The 21,624-nt window shown below is 46.5% G+C and overlaps 1 protein-coding gene across 1 annotated transcript in view; it reads left to right on the forward strand.

Annotated features, from left to right (window-relative positions):
- Window positions 1-21,189, forward strand: part of LOC146796180 (uncharacterized) — a 121,421-nt gene extending 100,232 nt beyond the window's left edge. The window contains exon 4 of the transcript XR_014969899.1: window positions 19,935-21,189. The gene's annotated coding sequence lies outside the window, so the exon portion shown is untranslated. The remainder of the gene's footprint in view (window positions 1-19,934) is intronic.
- The last annotated feature ends 435 nt before the right edge of the window (window positions 21,190-21,624 follow it).

The raw sequence follows: 21,624 nt of genomic DNA on the forward strand, positions 1-21,624 counted from the left end.
GGTTGACCTTATGGTAATAACGATGAAGGCTGGTGGACTGGTAGACCTTTAGTAGTAAGGATAGAGGTTGGTCAGCTGGTTAACCTTCCATTAATGAGGTTGGACGCTGATCAGCTGGTTGACCTTCAAGTAGTTAACACTGGGAGACTTGCTTTTTTGGTCTTTATTATGAACACTTTATTTTTGAATTTGTTGTTTATACCTACTTTTAAAAAGGGGCATATATTCCAGTGCTACCCAGTGAGACTAGATTAATCAATTTTCCCACATGGGAGAGAATTCCTGCTTTCCGATAACCAATGCGAAGTAAGCCCAGTAAGGCATAAGTTGTCTTCGCCCTTAAGGATCGGTCAATACGATCCTGGCCCAGGTAGATATAGTGCTACCAAACTGCTACTCTGTGAAGTATTTAGGTGCAATTGCTAAATTGATTTTACTTAAAGGGTGTATTAACACAGATCTTTGGGACATACAGAGCTACGCTGGTATTGACAAGGAAATTTTAGTAGAGGTGGGCGGGCCAGGTGGCCAGCTTTGAATTGGCTGAAGGTCGTCTGCCATTCTGGAACCAAAAGCAAGCAGATAAACTATAGCTTTTGCTGCCCCTGCCTCAATCACTATCACATCACACACAAAGCCCCCTAGGTCCAGCTGAGGAAAAGCTGGCAGGCATCTTTGGCTATTTGTATTTCCACCATCGTAATGCAAAAAACTAGTGGCACTGGTCAGGTCTTCCTGTGCTGCACTAAGGTTTGGGGAGGTGATCTTAGAGAATCATGTGGAAGCGCACAAGAGGAATGCAGGGGAAGCAGAAAGGAAGGATTTTGACATCTATGTGAAATATTAGAAAACAAAAGCAACCCAATATGCCAAAGGGAAATAGGGTATATATGAATAAGTAAAACAACAGTTCACCAAGGGCTCATTAATCAAGAGAATGTAGGATACATAGCAAGAGTAATTACTATAAATAGTTAATTTAAAATCTCAAATCAACAGACATCCAGTAATAGATGATGAGCCTTGAAACAGTTTGCATCAACCATTTGGAAGGGTTAGAAGCCCTAGAGCTAGATTTAGAAGCTAGAAGAAATATAATATTGTCACATGTGGTAGAAAATGAACTCAAAATATCCAATCACAAGAGTCACAACTCAGACAGAACTCAATCTCAGGGTTTAAACAACTGTAAAGGAAAAATGTCCAGGATCAAATTTTTCCATTTAAGGCACCAACATTGAGAACTAGAAACAACATTGCCCATAATACAGCGCTTAGAAGGAGCATTACTGAAGTCCCACACAATCAGCCGGTGAGTGGATTGTGGTCACTCAGAGGGCACCACACCACCTCAAATTTTTGTAAAAAGCAAACTATAGGTGAGGAAATAGAGATATAATTAACACTAGCTGCCCCTCTCCCAAAAGTCGGCACGACCGCATCAGTCTTGGTCGCAATAGTTGAAATAGAGACTAAATTATACTCACCAACAGAAAGTTTATTCAATTCCCCTCAGACAAATGCAAAAAATGTGTGACCTCCGGAGGGGAGTCGCCAAACACATTGCAACAAGCATCCTCGAATACAAGGATGCAAATTAAAATCACCAGCTAAAATAATAAAACTATTCCCTAACAGGGATTTAGGTAAACTGTCCAAAAAGCTTTTTATGGTTTAAATCTTTTTATTCACATATGTCCACAGCATAAGAATACAGTTAAGTACGGCTCGCTCATGGCTGTCAAAATAGTGCTTATCCCAGCAATGAGCGTCATATCACTTATCATTTGAATTTTACCACAAAAATAAAGCAATGAAAAACACATCACAACTCCTCTCCCTCTTTCCCCTCCCCTAGTTCTCCTTCGACAGGTCTAAAGTATGCCGGCTGTTGTGAGGTGGGTCTGATCTATGTGAGCTCTGCTTGTCTCAAGGTCTATTCCGTCTCTGATAGTCTGAGGATTCGTAGATATTTAGGGCATGTGAGCTCTCTAAATTTAATAGATAGAAGGGCGAGGAATGGGTGCCAGACCTTGCTGAACAAGGCTTTAGAAGTCATGAGGGTGGCTGACATCCTTTCCATCCCCAGTATAAACCAAAGTCTGTGTGGTCAACCTAGGTGTGTAGGTACAGTAGAGGTTTCCCAATGTGCAAGTATGTTCTGGAGTGCGGCTCCAAGCGCCAACCTCATCTACCTCCCCTTGAGAGATTTTAGTGAATAGGTTAGGGGGTTAGACAAGCCCAAAACATGTATGTGGGGAACCGTGGTATCTGTGTGCCAAAGTGTGCGTCCACTTCATCTAAGATCCAAGCACAATAAGGTATCTAGCTTGTACAGTCCCATAGCTAATGTAAATGTGTGCCTGCTGCTCCACATCTGCGCCAGCAGTTGGGGCTACACTCCGGATTCCCTTTGCTGAGGTGTACTGTGGTCAAATACCAATAGGTAGCTATCTTGGTAGTTGTCTTAATACTGGCTGTTTTCCGAGCTCTATGTCTGGATCGAAAATATATCTCCACCCACTTCTTATTGGATAATTCTCTCCCCAATTCCGTTTCCCAATGTTTTTGACTGTGTGTACACTGTGTAGGGGCAGGTTGATGCAGCAGTGTATATAATTCGGAGATCAAGCATTTATCCGTTGTTTTTGTAACCAGCCATTTCTCATATTTTGTGAGCCGTCTGTTCATTGTGGGAAGACTAGAGGGATGTAGCATCCAGTGCCGCACCTTTCTGTCTCTGGCAGGTTATACTGTGATCGCAGTTGTGTAAAGGAAACTATACTCTCTTCATCGAATATGTGGCCTGCGGTGCGACATAAGGTCTGGCGCCATGTCTCAAAAGCTCTCCCTTCGAGGATCTGGGCAAAGTTCCTATTCTTGAGCAGAGGTGTCATAGGGGAAGGAAATGTAGTGAGCCCTCTATGAGAAGCCACACTGTCCCATACCTCTATCACTGTCTTTGCAATGGTGGACTTCTGTAGGCTTTGTGGCCTGCCAGCCTTCTTAAGGAATGGTACCTGTTGTGATCTCTGTAGAAAGACACCTGGAGCCAGTATGTATTATCAGTCTTCTTTATTCATCTTCCAGTTCAGGTTACATCTGTCTCTACTCCAGCCAGCCTAGTGTGGTACCAGCCCCACCAGGAGCAGCCTCCCTAGCTGCTCAGCCCATCTTCAACTGCCAACACTCATCCACTCAGACACCCAGGCATTCCATGCATCACAGGCACACCAACATTCTATGACCATCTCACGCTCTGGCTGAGCAGCTAGTGGCAGCAGGGCTGGACTACATGTTATTCAATTAAGTAGGATATAACATTATCCCTTTTTCTTCAACGAAAACGAAACATGCAAGTGATAAAACATCAAGGAAGAACTATCCACAAGAAAAATGAATAATGGTACAAGTCCCACGGATGCAAACATAAAATTAAAACATCGCAGGAGAAAGAACCATTATACACAGAAAGAACGGATAAGATAAATACAATTGATAAGCAATATCTCCCATCCCTCCCTAAAAGAATAAAACATTTTGAAGCAACAATAACATTACCAGAAATACATTTGAAGCATTTTGCATTAAACACTATGACGTAATGCACTACAACGCAAACCATCCTCGTCGCCAAAATAAATGTTGTGATCTCTGTAGAAAGACACCTGGAGCCAGTATGTATTATCAGTCTTCTTTATTCATCTTCCAGTTCAGGTTACATCTGTCTCTACTCCAGCCAGCCTAGTGTGGTACCAGCCCCACCAGGAGCAGCCTCCCTAGCTGCTCAGCCCATCTTCAACTGCCAACACTCATCCACTCAGACACCCAGGCATTCCATGCATCACAGGCACACCAACATTCTATGACCATCTCACGCTCTGGCTGAGCAGCTAGTGGCAGCAGGGCTGGACTACATGTTATTCAATTAAGTAGGATATAACAGTACCTTCCATAGAGGGAGTCTCGTGATCGCCCTATCTTGGAATAACCAGTGTTTTTCTGATTTCCTCTCTGCTCCCTTTTACTAGATAGTGCAACAGCGCCACCTGAAAATAACTTTGTAGATTTGGGATTCCCAATCGCCTTTCATCTGGTCCTAAATAGCTCAATTCCCGTCTCATATGTGGTAGAGCTCCCACCCACACAAACTGATATAGCTCTTTCTGCAATGTTAGCAGCATCCCTTTAGGAGGGGAGACCGGTAATGTCTGAAATAAATACAAAGCCTATGGGAGAGTTGACATTTTAATGGCAGCAATTTACCTGAGTAGGGAAAGACCATGGGGTTTTCAGTTATGGGGTCTTCTCTAATTTGTCTATGTTGGCTACCGTACTTTCTAGTGGTTTGCGCAATTGTGGGAGCGAGATGGATCCCCCAGGTAGGGGAGTGATTCTGTAGCCCATTTGACTGGGAATCGTCTTTCAAGCTCTTGTAAGCAGTCTCGTGTGGATGACAAAGCGAGGGCCTGAGCTTTACCGATGTTTATTTGGAACACTGAAGCCAGCCCAAATGTGGATATTTCGCTCAAAAAGGCTGGGAGTGATGTATCTGGTCTATTTAGCGAGGCCAGGATGTCATCCACATAAAGGCTCATTATGTGCCTCTCTCCACTAAACTGTATGCCAATTATGTCTCAATTGTCCTTAATTTGTTGAGCCAAAGGCTCCACGTATAAAGCAAAGAGAAGGGATGGCAGTGGGCATCCCTGTCTGGTACCTCCATTAATCGAGAAAGAGTGCGCGTAAACGCCATTCATGCTGAATGAGGCCTTAGAGGTGCTGTAACAGCTTGCTACCCAGGCCCGAAATCGGTCTCCAATTTCGAAATGGGAGAGAGTTTGCTCCATATTTTACCAGTGTACTCGGTCAAATGCCTTTTCGGCATCTACCGTTAGGAGGAGGGTTTCCATGTCTCTGTGATGTGCCTTATTGATTAAGTGTAAGATCCTTTTCATATTATGGCTGCTCTGTCTATTCTGTATAAATCCTACCTGATTGGGATCAATGATACCTGGCATTAGGGGGGCCAGCCGCTCCTCAAGTATACTCGTGAAGAGCTTAAAGTCTATGTTAAGCACTGATATGGGGTGGTAAGATCCACATAGTTGACTATCTTTCCCTGGCTTGGGAATGACCACAATAGACGCCGCTAGCATATTGGAGGGAATCGACCCAGGGCCCACAAAGGAGTTAAACAATCTGGTGAAGATAGGGGCTAGAGTCTGACAAAATGCTTTGTAAAAGATTGCTGGTTAGCTGTTGGGTCCAGAGATTTGAAGGGCTTAAGGCGAGAGATCGCCGCAATCACCTCCTCAATCCTGATGGGAGCGTCTAAGGACGCTGCCTGATCTGAAGCAATCTTTGAAGTATGTGCTCCTTCTAGGTAGGTTATGTTCTGGACATCTAGATCTTGCCTCGTATATAGCTCTGCAAAAAAGTCTCAGAACTCTTTCGCTATACTTTCATCGTCTACTAGTACATTGCCTCCTTGGGACCTAAGAGATTGCACTTTCATCTGTTGCCTTCGGGCCCTTAACTTATTAGCTAGAAGCTGCCCTGATTTATCTCCACCAACGTAATATGAATGCTTCAGCTGGAGAGTGGCATATTCTGCTCTATCCAAATCTAATCCCGCCAGTTTGGCCCGTGCCGTTCGAAGTTGGCACCAGAATCTCGTGGCTCCAGTGCGGCTGTGTATGTGTTCAAGTTCTCTAACCTGGGCTATTAACTGTTCCCTCTTTTCTTTAAGCGCTTTGTTATCTGCGACTGAGATTGCTTTGAACTCTCTTCTCACCACTGTTTTCACTGCTTCCCACAGCATAGAAATAGAGATGTTGGGGTTATCGTTCAGTTCAAGGTAGTTGTGTAATGCCTTTGTGAGCGGTTTTGTCACCGCTGGAGGAAGGAACATAGTCTCTCTTGATCTTCAGTTCCCAATGTGTTTTTTCTGGGGGGGAAAATATAGGGTGAGGGTCTATGCATCATAATCTGAAAGCGTCGCTGGTACTAAATCTATGTCTCCCATGATATTATACCCCATCCCTTGTCCCCAACATATATTCTAAGCATGCATAGGTTTTATGGGCATGGGAATAGAGAGTATATTGTGTGGAGTGAGGGTGGGCTTCCCTCCAAAAGTCCATCAACCACATCTCCTGCAACCCTAGGCTCCCCTCCCTCCAATAGTCCATCAGCCCTATCTCCTGCAGCCATCGGCTTCCTCCCTGTGACAGAGCCCCTACTTGAACAGACCGGCTGTTCGAGCTATCCTTTTCAGCGTTGAGTAAAATTTTAGATCTCCTCCCATAAGTGTTGTGCGTGTCTGCATAGTCATCACCTCTGAAACTGCCATCTGTAGAAACCTTTACTTCCCTATATTTGGTGCAATAATGGTTCCTATCACTATGGATTGTCCCCCGATATGTATCGTGTGGGCTAGTAGCCTGCCCTACACCTCAGCCACCTTAGGGCCCACCTCTCCCCTGAAATGTCTTGCCACCAGGAATGCCAGCCCTGCCTTTTTATCAGAGGTGGGGGAGAAAAATTGCTGCGGAAATGCCCAAGCTCGGAGGCGGTGCCAATTCTTACCCAGGAGGTGAGTTTCTTGTTGGAGGCAGAAATCTGCCCCCTCATTTTCCACGTATGAAAGGGGAGCTCACCTTTTGATAGGGTTATTGGGGCCTTTCACGTTGAGTGAAAGGACTTAAATTGCGTGCAACGTCATGTCAGGTGTGCGCAGGTGTAATTATCTAAAACTCTCCGTAACAATATTTCTTCACTCTTGACCCTTGGTGTGTCTCTCCTCTCCCCCACAGCTTGCTATTATGAGTACTAGTCCCCTAGAAAGATAACAACAAACTAAACTAAACACGTGATTTAGTCCATATGAGTACAGGAACCGTGGGTCGAGTCCAAGAAACCCAAGTGGGTGTGGTTGTTGGGTACATGTTGTGACCTTTAAGTCCCCTCCCCACTCCCAAAAAGTTCTCTCCCACCATTCGCCCAGCCCTGCTATGAACTTAATTGTCTGGCCAAAGATCTCACTAGTCTTCTCCCTTCTTCTTGTTGCTAGATAGCGATTCCAGGACCACCTGTCATTCCATCGCTATCATGACGGGAGCAGGTTTTCCCTTGGACATCGTCTCCTCAACCACTGCCACTTCCCACGCAGTAACCCGGCTCTCTTTTCTCAAGTTCCTCACCCAATGGGTACTCGATTCCGAGAATGCTGCAAGTCTCCTGGAGTGATCTGAGAAGGTGCAATTTACCCCCCATCTGAAAATCAGTCTGAATGGGTGGCCCCAGGAGTATGCAACTCCCATGTTCCCCAAATGTAGCGTTACTGGCCTAAATTCTCTCCTTTTCTGTAAGCTTATCATGGCTAAATCTTGATATAAAGAGGGAGTGTATCATTGAAATGATAGGGGTTGTCTTTCTCTGGCTTTCCGCATGATCAGTTCTTTTAATTGGAAATCCGGGAGATAGGTCAGAATGTCTGGAGGCAGCGCTGAGAGGCGCCTCCGAAGGCCAACTCTATGTGCCGGGTCTATCTTTATCTTGCTTTCTGGTGGGGCCCCCAAAATATAGCTGGAGAGGTCTCTCAAGTATTGATTGATGTCCGAACCCTCTGCCTGGGATAGCACCCCATTAAAACGAATATTGTTCCTTTGAGAACAATTTTCAAGGTTCTCGGCATGTGCTTGGAGCTCTCTTGCCGTTCACGTAGCCAAATCACCTCTTATTGTAACTGCTCTACTTCCTCATCACAAGTGTGCTCCTAGTCTTCTATGATCGCTACCCGTTCCCCTATTGTGTCTACATCATGTCAAGTCTCTTTAATATCATTGGACAATTTCCCTCTGACAGTCTGTAGATCTTCCCGCAGTGTGGAGAACAGGGACTCCAAGAAGGGGGGTGTGACTGGCTCTTCTGCGGTGTCTGTCTCTTGACCAGAATGGGTGGTAGGTGACACCTGTCTATCCCCTCCCGCTGCAGCTGAGGATTTGTCAGCATGTCTGTCAGTGTCCGATGCTTCTTACCCCTTGCAGAAGACATGTCAGAGGGTATGGGTTACGTCTCCTCCTTGAGAGGATCGCAATGAGGGACTCTCGCTCTCGATCAGGGTTCAGTGTTCCTGATGAACTTATGTGGAGGGTCCACTGTATGCTTATACTAGGTAACATACACTCAGAGGTCCAGTGGATCATCTCCCCCAGGTGTTGGTAAGTTTTGGGCTTCCTTTAGTGACTTTCTCGAGGCTCTCTTCCCATTTAGGGCCCCTAACCCTGATTCTTAGATGTTGCAAGGCTCTCCTGTTTTCTTTACCTCTAAACAGGCACTCTTGGATATCCACAGATCAAAAACACCAGGGTGTATCCCAACAATTTTCAGGAGATCAAAAGGGGCTATTGTACCATGCCAAAACAGCACCCCCCCCCACCCAGCTCTGCTGTGGCTATGTCCACTGTGTGCTGCCGTGTGGATCATCCGGTAGTCCCTTGCTGGTAGGGATCCGTCTCTATTGTTATGAGATCGTAAAGTCTCGTTGAGGCCTGCGTGCCAACACATCTCCGTGTCTGCGCCGTACTTGGGCAGGCTTCCTCAACTCCGATCCTGCATGCGCTGATAGGACGTTGATCGGGGGTCCAATCAGTCGTTCGTCTACTAGCGATTCACCTCTGAAGTGGGACCGCTGCCCCTGATTGCACTCCACGGAAACTCCTCCTCTCTTTCCAGGCCAATCGACCTGGGCCTTTTTTACTTCAGTGCTCCCCTGGGAGCCACTACACCAAGGCCCACTTTCCCTCCAGGCTCCCTCCTGGCCTGTCCCGTTGTGCCCCCATGAGCTCTGTACACTGAATGTTTCTTTGATCCCCTAGCCCGCCGCCCCGATCTGACCCTTTACTGATGGCTTAGGAGAATCTCCCTCTGGGCCTATGTCCTCCAAGAATCCCCCTCACTGTTTTAGTTGGGGCCTCTCTGTAGCTCAGGGCAGGCACAGCGTTACTCTCTAATGTCCCCCAAGCTCACCACTCTCCGGGAACATTCCAGTCTCCTCCTGTGTGCTGATGCTGGCCCTCTTCTCTGCAGCTGCGCCGAGTCAGAAGAGCCGCCACATTGCCTTTCCATTCCCGGACCCCGCCTCCTCTCTCGCTCCCCACTGACCTTCGTCGTCGATCTGCTTTGCGGGTGGTCAGAGTGCACCAGGCTGAGGGCCGCCTCCACACACAAGCGCTGCTTCTACCAGACGGTGTCTGGGTGCTCGATCCCCCAGTTATTGCACTGCTGGGCAGTCCTTACATGGAGCCCTCCGGGTCACCGCCGCCATTACACACGGTCGCTTCTTCACTGGCTGTCGGGCTCCAGGGGAAAGCAATCCCGTACCAACTGAGCCTCTGGAGATCAGGTCGCTCACCCTCTGTTGTTCACCAGTCTTTTGGGCAGCCTCGAAGTGGGCTTTGGCCACGGCAGATGATCGGGAACGAGGAGACGAAGGATTCACATCTTACCCGCTGGCCAAAATGGCCACGCCCCCCCCCAAAAAGCTTTGTAGAACCTGCCCTTGATCTTGACTACCTGTCTGCAAAAACGCATTATAAAAATTAATTAACATTATACAGGGACAATTAAAGAATGTCAGCAGAGGTGCAGCTACATTTGGAAAGCTGGTAGGTAACACTTTAATAGAACAACCTAGGGACAAAGACACTAGAATAAGACGGCTCTCTTTGGCCCTACCATGAGATGAAGGAGTAGCAGTAGCAAAATGTGAGATGTAATCATCCAGATAGAAATTGGTATCAGTATTGGACGTTTCCTGTAGGCTAATTATTTTAAATCTACGTAACAAAGAAAAAAAACTCCTCATTACAACTTTTATTAGTAAGATCTGCAACATTCAACTCAAAAGAGGGATGGTATATGGGGAACTCAAACACCCGACTGGATCAGTTTTTCCAGCAAGCAGGGTCTCAGGGAACATTTATTTTATAAATTCTTTTTATTTAACCAACTAGACAGTGTTACAGCAGATATTCATTGGCAGGCGACTTCCGTTACAATCGGACACAATTTACACAATTCAATACAATACAATTCAATACATTTTAGTTTCCTAGCGGTCAGGGGGATACCTGAGCCCCATCCACGGTCAGTCTGCTCGGTGGGGGACACACATCGCCTCTATAGTGGTTCCAGGCTCCCCATACCTTGATCCACTTGCCAGGGAACATTTAAAGGAACGAAAGAGGGAACCTTATCCACATTGGACACGGAGTGAGAAAACAGTGGTTTATAGAAACAACCTAGGGGAAAAAAGCAGATTCCCACAGGTGGTCTAAATGCAGTTGCATACTGTGATAACAAGAAACCAGCAGTGTGATGATTATCAAAACCTAATACCACACAATCCCCATGAAATGGTTTAGATTTTGAACCTATCCATGGGTCTCTCCTTGCCATTATAATGGACTTGAACAAATATCAGTTGTACTGCAATTGTTTATTAATCCAATTTACCACCTTGTTCTTCAAACCTATGCAATCTTCCACGCTATTAGGTCCCAATGAGGAACATTAGCCATGATAATAACATAGGCAATAGCAGCAGGAGGCGAGCTTAAACTGTAGAGCACCAAATCAGGAGTAACCCTGGGCGTAGTACTATGCTACGCTCGCGGAGCGTGCGTAGTTTGCGCTACTACGCACTACGCGAATTGCACGTAGCACAGTGCAAAAACACGTACGTAGCGGGCATTTTTTGCTTGCTCGCAGTCCTCAACATCAAGTTGGCGACCACGAGCGAGCAAAATCAACATCCCGGCGAGACTTTTTCCTCATTCGGGATCAGCAACATCAAGTTGCCAATTACGAGCGTGGAAAATAAACCTCCCGGCGAGATTCTCAACGCAGAGAGGTCAGGTTTCTCATTGCGAGTGGTCGCGTATGCTCGCGACCGCTCGCGATGAGAAACTACCAGTCTGCGTTGAGAAAGCTGCCGCTCGAGTACAAATCTACTCAAGTGGCAGAAAACGACCGCTTGCACTGTGCAAGATGCCGTTTGCAATGATTGCACAGTGCGGACAAGCAGCCGGCACTGTGCAATCAGTGCGAACAGCATTTTCCTACCTCACTACGCAGTTCGCGTAGCTACGTGTAGCTTAGGTAGTGCAAAGTGCACTTCGCGTATCTACGCGTATCACTGATACGCAAACTATGCCCAGGGTTAATCAGAATACCAGGAAGAAAACAAATCTTTCCTAGATGCCAGTTATGGGGACAAGTAAGGATAATAAACCAAGACCTTCCCTTGATGTTAATACATGTGGGTTGGCTTGTGATAAACAAGTCTGCACAGAGTGAAAGGGGATAGGCCTCACATCATGCAAATTCACAGACTGAAGCCCAGGCCTGTAGCAAGAGACAGAGTGGCACGGGGGCTCCCACTGAGGGGTGACAATTAAATGCAAAGCCCTCTCTCTACTACTAGTTGAATTCATATTCTCTGTTACAGAAACGCTAACGAGGGGATCCTTTTGAGCTAATTCATTAGCCAGTGGGGTTCTAGAACGACCCTCAAGATGAATAATAGTGTCCTTGATTGTGGAAAGTCTGAGTTCACAAGAAGTGGGAATAACCAAGGTTTGAAGTTTTACCAACATTTGTCTACAAGTCCTTCACAAGCTCTTTCTAAAAAATGCTTTAAAACAATCCTCCGACAATAGATAACCATCGAAGAACAGGGGCGGCATAATCCTTTTTGACAGGGGCAAAGAACACCTAGAAAGGCATTTTAGTTAACCCCGGCCATAGGTGCGGACGTAGGACCAAAAGAGAAAAGCCGCCTTCCAATCATACTAGAATAATGATAGGGATCTGCAATAGGAAATTCCTGCGTGCGGAATGAAAGATGAGCCATATTGAAGGCCGTGTCATAACAGTCGAGATGGCAGGATCCACTGCATTAGAATTAATACCAGCCACTTCCTCAGAGTGACTAATTGCCTGTGTACCAAGGCCAAGTTGCACCTCAAGAGCACTAATTTTCTCTGTGATAGCCTCCACTACTGAAGTGTCATAATATTTTGGATATTACGCAACCACTTGGCATTCCCTGAGGCTAAGATTAATATGCGCTTACCGATGCTCAAGTAGAAGAAATGAATACATGACATGCCAAGAGAGGTGGCCCAGTCCGGTCTCAGCTGGCCGCGGACAGGCACAGACAGGCCCGTTCTTGGTCCAATCTTCCCCAGGGCACAGTCCCTCTTTAGCAACTTGGGAACAGGTGTCCCGTGCCTGCGGGTGTTACTGCGCTTTCAAGCTCAACACCAATGGTCAGCCCCACCTCATGGTCTCCATAATACAAACAATAGACTTGTGGGATATTGAGTCCTTCTTTGGCAGGTTGAAAACAGAGGCATCCCATGCCCTCAATTCTTACAGTGCTTTTACGTGCAACACCAGTCCTCAGCTCCTTCTCCTGGGCTCCGTGTTAACAGCAACAGACTTTTGGGATATTGAGTCCCTCTTAGTAGCTTGAAAAAGGGTGTCCCACGCCCCCAGGTCTTACTGCGCTTTTAAGTGCAACACCAGTGCCCTGCCCCACCTCCTGGGCTCCGTAGTAGCAGCAACAGACTTGTGGGAGATTGAGTCCCTCTTTAGCAACTTGGTAACAGGTGTCCAATGCCTGCAGGTCTTACTGCGCTTTCAAGCTCAACACCAATGCTCGGCCCTGTCTCCTGAGTTCTATAGTAGCAGCAAAAGTCTTGTGGGATATTGAGTCCATCTTTAGCAGATTGAAAACAAGCGTCCCGTGCCCGCGGGTCTTACTGCGCTTTTAAGCGCAACACCAGTGCTCAGCCCCACTTCCTGGGATCCTTAGGAGCAGCCAGTGGCGTAGCTAGAGCATATGGCGCCCGGGGCTATCCCTCAGATTGCCGCCCCCCCCGGGGGGGGGGAGGGCATGCACTTCAAAGAGGTCCGAGAGACACGTTGTATCGCCGCTAATAGTTACGTTGATCACGCAACTTACATGCACATACATGACACGGTCCAAGGCTAGACAGTTGAATACAGCGGTGACTGACTGGCAGTACGAAAGAGAACACACAGACTGCATGATCTATCTGGGGGCTCAGAAAAACCGCATGTGACATCCATCAGAGAGCTGCGTGAACAATTACCTGGTAATCCCCTCAACACAATGCAAACATGCACATACATGACACTGTTCATGTAACCTTCATCTACAGATGACATTAAATGACCATACATCTCTTCTTAGTCTTAGAAGGACCAGTAAAACTCACTCTTTTCCAAATCTCTTTCTAAATATTATCACTTTCCATGTAATATTCCTTTGATGGGAAGAGGAGGTTTCTGAGGTGGGAGTATCAGGCAAGTGATACTACTCAGGCTCCATCTGTTCGAGCCTTCATGGAGAATCCCTCTTCATTACTACATCCACCTGACCCCGGACTCTGCAACACACTCCCTTACAGGCTCCCTCTGTGCGAGCCTTCAGGGAGAATCCCTCTTCATTACTACCTCCACCTGACCCCGGACTCTGCAACGCACTCCCTTACAGGCTCCCTCTGTGCGAGCCTTCAGGGAGAATCCCTCTTCATTACTACCTCCACCCGACTCCGGACTCTGCAACGCACTCCCTTACAGGCTCCCTCTGTGCGAGCCTTCAGGGAGAATCCCTCTTCATTACTACCTCCACCTGACCCCGGACTCGGCAACGCTCTCCCTTACAGGCTTGATTATCCACTACTCCTCTCTCCAGTGCACCTTATCTCACAGCTGACCTTGGGCCCCAGCCCCATATCAGGCACCATCGGGCTCCACTTTGCTTTTTCCCGGTAAAAACATTAGTAAAATTACCTTCAAACTTAAAACATTGAATATAGCAGTAAATATAATTAGCATGCACTTTAAAGTATGTTCCACAGTAGCCCTTATGACCCGACTGCTAATTAAATAAACAAAAACAGAAAGGCCATGACAGGGCCGGCTTTAGCGCTGATGCTAAAGTCTTTTTTAGCGCCACACTAATAACCTCTTTCTCCGTAAATACCTTTACTACCACCTTCCAACAGTGCCCCTCATCCCTCCATGGCCCCCCTAGTGACCTCCTCCTCAGATTGCCTCACGCCACAAGTGCCCCTCATCTCCCCATAGCCCCTCCCCCTCATGACCTCCTCCTTGGACTCCCTCACTGCCACCATCCACCAGTGCCCCTTATCTCTCTGTAGCCTCTCCCCCTCATGACCTCCTCCTCAGACTCCCTCACTACCACCCTCCACCAGTGCTCCTCATCTCACCCTAGCTCCCCCTCCACACCATGACCTCTTCCTCGGATTCCCTCACTGTCACCCAGGGCACAAGTCCTAAAAAAAGAAGTGGGGGGACGCTGACGTCACAACAGCAAGTGATGTCATGAAAGGTGGCTTGCACCATCAGACTCATTGCCTCCCCTCGCTCACCCCTTAGATGCCATTGCATCAGAGAAGCCAGCGCATGAGCAGCGTTCTGAATGAGCTCCGATCTCGCCCCAGAGAGGCCAAAGAGTAAATGTGTGGCTCCATTTGCTCCAGTAATCGAGCTCCCGTTAAAATAAGTGAGGGGACGCCATCCACCCGCCTGGTAGCCCGACTCGAACCCTGCAGTCACCCTCCACCAGTGCCCCTCATCGCTCCACAGCCCCTCCAACTACCTCCTCCTCAGATTCCCTCACTGCCACCCTCCACCAGTGCCCCTCATCGCTCCGTAGCCCCTCTCTCATATGCATTTGTTGTTTAGCGCTACTCATATCAGTGTAGTGTGTCAGCACTTTACACCACAAACACATTATACAGAGACAATGAATCATACAAGTATGTAAATCAGTCTACAGGGAATGTCACATAAGCCAATGAGGATTACAAGGTGTAGGAATCACATGTCATCCATACTGGTGGGCAGTATATTTTAAGAGGGTTTGGTCTGGGGAAACACAACCTTAGGATTTAAAAGAGTATTCCATTGGGTTAACTTTACTGATAAAAATGTATCTCTGCCCAAACATACTGATTTTAGCAACATTAGAATGATGAAAGACTGAGGAAGTTCTAACTATATCACAAAACAAATCTATACCATTCATGTTTGTATGCAGCTCTTTGGTGACAGTTCATTGGTCACTGCCCTATGTTAGGGTTGTAACTTCTGAACTGCAAGTAACACAAGGATCTCTGTGGCAAAGGCAGCAACCCACTGAGCTTCCACACAAAATACAGTTCATCTGCATTTAAAAACTACTAACAGACAAATAATTGCTCTCCAGCGAATCATTAATCACCAGCGTTATTGGGGCATCTTTTATTGTCTTATTGTTGTCCTGCATCGGCCATGATAATGATAAAAACTATTTAAATGAAGCGCACACGAAGTACGTGTCCTGCTGGACCTGCGCATTTTTTTTAAAAGAAAAGAAACAAATTCTCTTACCTACTACTGCACTGAATTATCCACGGACGCAGCAGAGCAGACTGCCCCAGCCCACAAGGTCCTCACGAGAGTGCGTAGTGGTGAAGCGCGTGACGCGTCACCGCTACGTTCTCATCGCGAGGGCCGCGCAAAAATGTAGCCCAGGGCCATCATTGGTAGCGCTGGCGCGCGCTCTCCGAGATTGACGGCCCTGGAGCAGGCTGGGAATGGATGGGACCAGTATACGCGGGCGGCGCTGCGCGGGCAGATTAACGGTCATCAACAATCATCATGGTGGCAATTTTGCAGCAGCAGGCGCTGACGCACTGGCGCACTACAACCAAGTAGGTCAGTGCGCGCAGCTTGTACTCAAAGTGGGACGCCCGGCCGTGCGCGCCGTTACGGCCGCGGCGGACTTTATAATTTATTTAGTGACACTGTGTCCCTAAATAAATTATAAAGGCCGCCGCAGCCGCCCTAAATATAGTGCCGCATGGGGCAGTCCGCCCCCACCGCCCCCCCCTAGCTACGCGCCTGACTGAGTGTGAGTGAACTATGAGGATCGCTCTAAAAAAATTCAATGTTTGTCACAAAGGTGCTATAGAGAGATGAGGTGCATTGTTGGTGAGTGATAGTGAGGGAATTCATGGAGAAGGAGGAAATGGGGGAGGAGCGCCAAAAATGACTATTGCACCGTGCGCGGCCAGTGCTAGGGCCAGCCCTGGCTGGGAGTCTTAGCCCCCCACCCCCGAAGTTCGGGTCTAGTTGCGCCCCTGGACTCCACACACTTCCACCTCCCGCTGCAGCGTGTGCACCCTGAAGCTGACATTCTGGTAGTGTCAACTGTCAACGCTGTATAAAGCAAATGAAATAACAAAATTAAATAGAGTGGTTAATCCTGCGTCGTGGGTGCGTTACGTCCCCTTCACACCCCTCTCATGGGACACAACTCTCGCAGCCGCCAGGGGGCCTTTCAGCATTGCCACAGATCCAACCTTCGAGTTTTAAAGCATCTTTTAATGCAGGAGAACTCTCTATGTCAAGTAAACCTATGAGTTCTTGTCCATTATTGCCCCTCAAATGATGGTGTCCCATTTTCAGTGCCCCCTTTGGATAGTAAATAGTCATTTTACCCTTTTCTCTAGAATGTAACCCCAGCCCATTCTTTACCACCCACCCCCAAGATTTTTAACTCTGCCTTTTTAACATCGCTGGAGACAGCGAGCTGGGTACCCCTCAAGTCTTATTCTTGAATCTCCAGAGGAGAGCACCTGCGATCACACTCACAACCAGAGCGGTGCGACAGGTGCAGCTGCACCTGACCCTGACTTTGATGATGGGGGCGCTGTGTTTAAAAATAACTTATGGGTTTAAAAGCAGTGAACTTCTTTGGACGTACAGCAATTTCAGGCAAAAATAAAAATGTGAAGTTAAGTCTGGTGATTAATGTTTCTGCTGCTGAGAGATCGGAATATTGTCTAGTGGCAGTTTTGATGTATCATAAAGTAGCGCAGAAGGTTATGTGCCTGCTGCAGAGCACAGAACTGAGTGTGAGTGAGCTATGACAAGCGCTTTAAAAAATGAAATGTATTTTAGAGAGGCTGTGTGGAGGTATGAGGGCACTGCTGGAGGGTGGCAGTGCGGAATTCGTGGAGAGGGTGCCCACGGGGAGGGCGTCAATACAGACTGTCACCCCAGCATCATCGGCGCTACAGCCTGCCCTGCTCACAAGACCCGAGCAGTGGAATGCACGTCACTGCGCAGACTTAACCCCTGGTCTTCCGTTACACACCTTCCTTCCTCTGTGAAAATACTGCTCGTGGAAAAACTCTTGGCATTAAACAGACATAAGATGCGGACCCACGGAGCGCAATAAATATGGCAACTGCTGAAGGGAGGGCGGGGCCTCGTGACCCACACTTGAACCAGAGCCCCCCCACCCCCCTATCCAGCAATGGCAATACATGGCATATTGCACCTCTGTGTATTATATAGCTATAGTTCTGTTACTTTAATAACTTTAAATAAATCAGCAATGAGGGTTGTCAGCGGCGCTGGACGCTGACAAGGAAAAGGTCACGGGTGAAAGATGACGAAGAGGCAGAAATGTGAAGAGCGCATAAAGCATACACAAAGTGTTCAAAGAGTATCTACAGTGCACACAAATCGTACGAAGCATACACATAGATCGCACAAAGCGTGCACAAAGTGTTCAAAGTCTAAGTATCTACCGTGCACACAAAGCGTTCATCACCAGCGTTGGAGCATCTTTTATTGTCTTATTGTTGTCCTGCATCAGCCAGGATAATGATAAAAACTATTTAAATGAAGCGCACACGAAGTACGTGTCCTGCTGGACCTGCGCATTTTTTTTAAAAGAAAAAAACACATTATCTTACCTACTACTGCACTGAATTATCCATGGACGCAGCAGAGCAGACTGCCCCAGGCCACAAGGTCCTCACGAGAATGCGTAGTGGTGAAGCGCGTGACGCGTCACCGCTACGTTCTCATCGTGAGGGCCGGGCAAAAATGTAGCCCAGGGCCGTCATTGGTAGCGCTGGCGCGCGCTCTCTAAGATTGACGGCCCTGGAGCAGGCTGGGAATGGATGGGACCAGTATACGCGGGAGGCGCCGCGCGGGCAGATTAACGGCCATCAAACAATCATCATGGTGGCAATTTTGCAGCAGCAGGCGCTGACGCACTGGCGCACTACAACCAAGAAGGTCAGTGCGCGCAGCGCGCTGCTTGCACTCAAAGCTGGCCGCCTGGTCGCGCGCGCCGTTGCGGCCGCGGCGGACTTTATAATTTATTTAGAGACACTGTGTCCCTAAATAAATTATAAAGGCCGCCGCAGCCGCCCTAAATATAGTGCCGCCTGGGGCGGTCCGCCCCCACCGCCCCCCCCTAGCTACGCGCCTGGGAGCAGCAACAAACTTGTGGGATATTGAGTCCGGGAAACATCCTTTACCCCGCAGTCTCAACAACTACCAGCCTTTATAACGCAATCACTACCCCGACTGCAACGTTACCATGTGTTACTTTAAACTGCAAGTCTTCACAAATACGTTCTGTAGGGGGTCAGTTTTTGGACTGGTGTTGGATTTTTAAGTCCAACACCTTCCCTAATGTTGTGTAGACTGGAGTTGGAATAGCAATTGATACTATTCCAAAGTCCAGCGCCCCCTAAAGCAAGTTGTTGTATTGACTTGCGTGGTAAAATAACAAGTGGTAACGTTGCAGTCAGGGTATTGACTGCGTTGTAAAGGCATGAAGGGTAAATGCATGCGGGGTTCCATTATAGAACCATTGAGTCCCTTTTTAGCAGGTTGAAAACAGACGTCCCGCGCCCGTGGTTCTAACGACGCTTTTAAGCACAACACCAGTGATCAGCCCCACTTCTGGGCTTCGTAGTAGCAGCAACAGACTTGTGGGATAAAGAGTCCCTCTTTAACAGCTTTAAAACAGTCATCCCTGGAAGACAAGTCACATACTCTGTAGGAAAAGTGTTGAGGCTTGGTACGAATCCAGGTTTCCATGTTACAATGTCCTCATTCCAGCCTATGGCTACTTCTCTACCTTTTGCAGAAATGCATCATCAGAAAAAAAACAGCCGGTAGCACACTGTATTGTTTTTTCACTGCTAATTTTAGAAATACAAACAGTGTGGCTCATTATTCTTAATATAAATGTTTCAAAAAACCTACATTAGTAGTCTCTAACCCTTAAAATATCTCCATGGATCTGTAAATCTTCATAAGCTGGCCAGGAGGCTTCCTAAAAGGGGGAAGCAAAGAAACAACCTTTTAAAGAGGCGGGGTGCTGCACTGCTATGTTTTGACTTTGGGAACAGTCCCACATGAGTGATTTATTTGCTTCCCCATGGATGTAATTTAGGGTTTAGCACGGGTCACCCCCTGGAACTGCCTTTGTGACTCCTGGCATCAGAGGTAGCATAATCAGTGTTTGGAACAAAGGGGCTGCTAGTCCTCATGGATGTAGGTTGGGCCTCTACTGTCCTGGTTTTCCATCAATTTTTTTATTACACAAATAGTGAATAATCGTATTCACTATTAGCGTAATAAAATGGAGTACATTTAGATGGAATATAACGCTATCTGGCAGCTGAATTAAGTAAAAAATGCTTTAAATGTATGTTGTATGCGTGCTTGTGGATGAGTCTGTGTTTGTGTGTGAATGTGTGTTTATGAGTATGTGTGTGTGAGTGGAAGTAAAGATCAAAAGCTGTGTGATATCACTTCCGCTATCCCTGGCATTCCGGTGAACTGACTTGATAAGCAGACTCGCCTGAAATCAAATTTCCTGTCATGGGATTGGAGTCAAATGAATGTAAAACGCAAGGCTTCTAATAACAATTTAGGTGGACACTACAGCTGATTTTATTGACTTTCACGTAGGATTTTCTCCAACAATAGTCATGTTACCCTATTTTTTGCAGCTTTATCATATGGTCAGACCTCGTGGCCATGGCTGAGTAATGTGTCCTCAGCAGAGACCGTGGAGAGAAGTGGACGCACATGTCAAACACAAACTAGCAGGTTGGGGCATGGGGACAAGAGCCCCAGAAGAAATAGCAAAGCCATAGCAAGACTGCAGACTCCACAATCCTGAGGAAACGGAAATATTTTACAAAAGAACCACCACATAATAATATAGAAACGTACTTAAACGTTAACATAGAAATGGATAATAAAGTAAACGTTAGGTAATGTGCTTTTCTTAAACGTGCAAAAGTGAAAAATGCTGCTTAATTTCTGCAGAAAGCTCTCATTTCTATTGTTCGCGAACTGCTAGGCCACACCCTTCTTTTGTTCTTCTGTATCCCTTTAAGAAAATAAATGCCTTTTGATTTAAAGTTATAACTAAATGATAGAGCCTGACCTTTTTGTGAAATGTGCTGTTTTCTGCAAAATGTATTTCTCTTTTTCTCACACACTATGACTTCACTGTATTTAGATTGTTTTCTTTGCCACATATTCATACTGAACAAGCGTATTAATAAAAAGAAAATGCTTGATGCTGCTTCCATTTTGTGATCTAACCAGGACATACCAGATTTCAAATGTTTCATTTCATATAGCAGCTCATTGTTACACGATGGGACACCAAACAGCTAATAGAGTAGGATTGCAAAAGGTTCCCATGACAACCTCCGTAGAGTTAACTTTTGTAATACATTGTAGCCACCTCTGAATGAAAATCGAGGGCGAAGACTACAGACCATCGGAAGATCTTCCTCCATTGGATGCTGATGGCACATTCATCTGTTTTTGCAACATATTTAGTACTTTTCTATATAGTACATTTTCCTAGCTAGAAAGTCAAGGCATTTTATGTACTCCTACTCTGCCATGGCCCCTAGCACTTGGTTGTGCTATCTCAAATTGCCATAAGTTATTGCTGACGGTGGTTTATTTAATTTATCTTTGTGCACATTAAGGAGACTTTCTATCTTTATGCGGATCATACCTGCTGCGGTGATTTCTTTCTCCTGCCTGTCTGTTTAGACCTTTGCTACTGCAACTGTCCGGAGTACTCGGCTGAGTCTCCAGAACTACCCTTTATGGGAAGTTTGATCCTTTTCTTAGTTATCTGACTGCTACAAAATCTACTTACTCTATTCCAGAGGGAATTCCTTATGGATTCTTGTTAGGATAGGATAGGCCCTTTAGTTTAGAACAGGAACTATGTTGTAAATAGAACACTCTGTTATTGTTTATGCTTGTTCTAACCAGTCTCTTTTGATTATTTCTGTAATTGATTTATTTGACTAATCTGAATGAAAAAAGAACAAAAATACTGACTAATCTCTTAAAGAGAAAATAAACTTTTGAAACTTCACACACCTCTCTTTATTGGCTGAACATCAAATGCAAATAATGACGACCCTGAAAATGCTAAATTCTAACATAGTGGCAAAGGTTCATCGACCTAGGAAGACGCGGAACTTCCAGGTTCGTTAAGTAAGTTTAAAGTGACATTATTTGTGGGAAATTTTTTATAAGATTTCTGTGCTCGCAATCCCCAAAGCCATCAGCGGTGGAGATATGGCCACCTGAGAGCCAGAAACAGGTGCAACAGTGAAGAGAACATGGCATCTCCTTGTGACATGCCCAGTGCCTTTTTAA

The sequence above is a fragment of the Triturus cristatus genome, chromosome 10 (genome assembly GCF_964204655.1).
Source record: "Triturus cristatus chromosome 10, aTriCri1.1, whole genome shotgun sequence".
Lineage (NCBI taxonomy): Eukaryota > Metazoa > Chordata > Amphibia > Caudata > Salamandridae > Triturus > Triturus cristatus.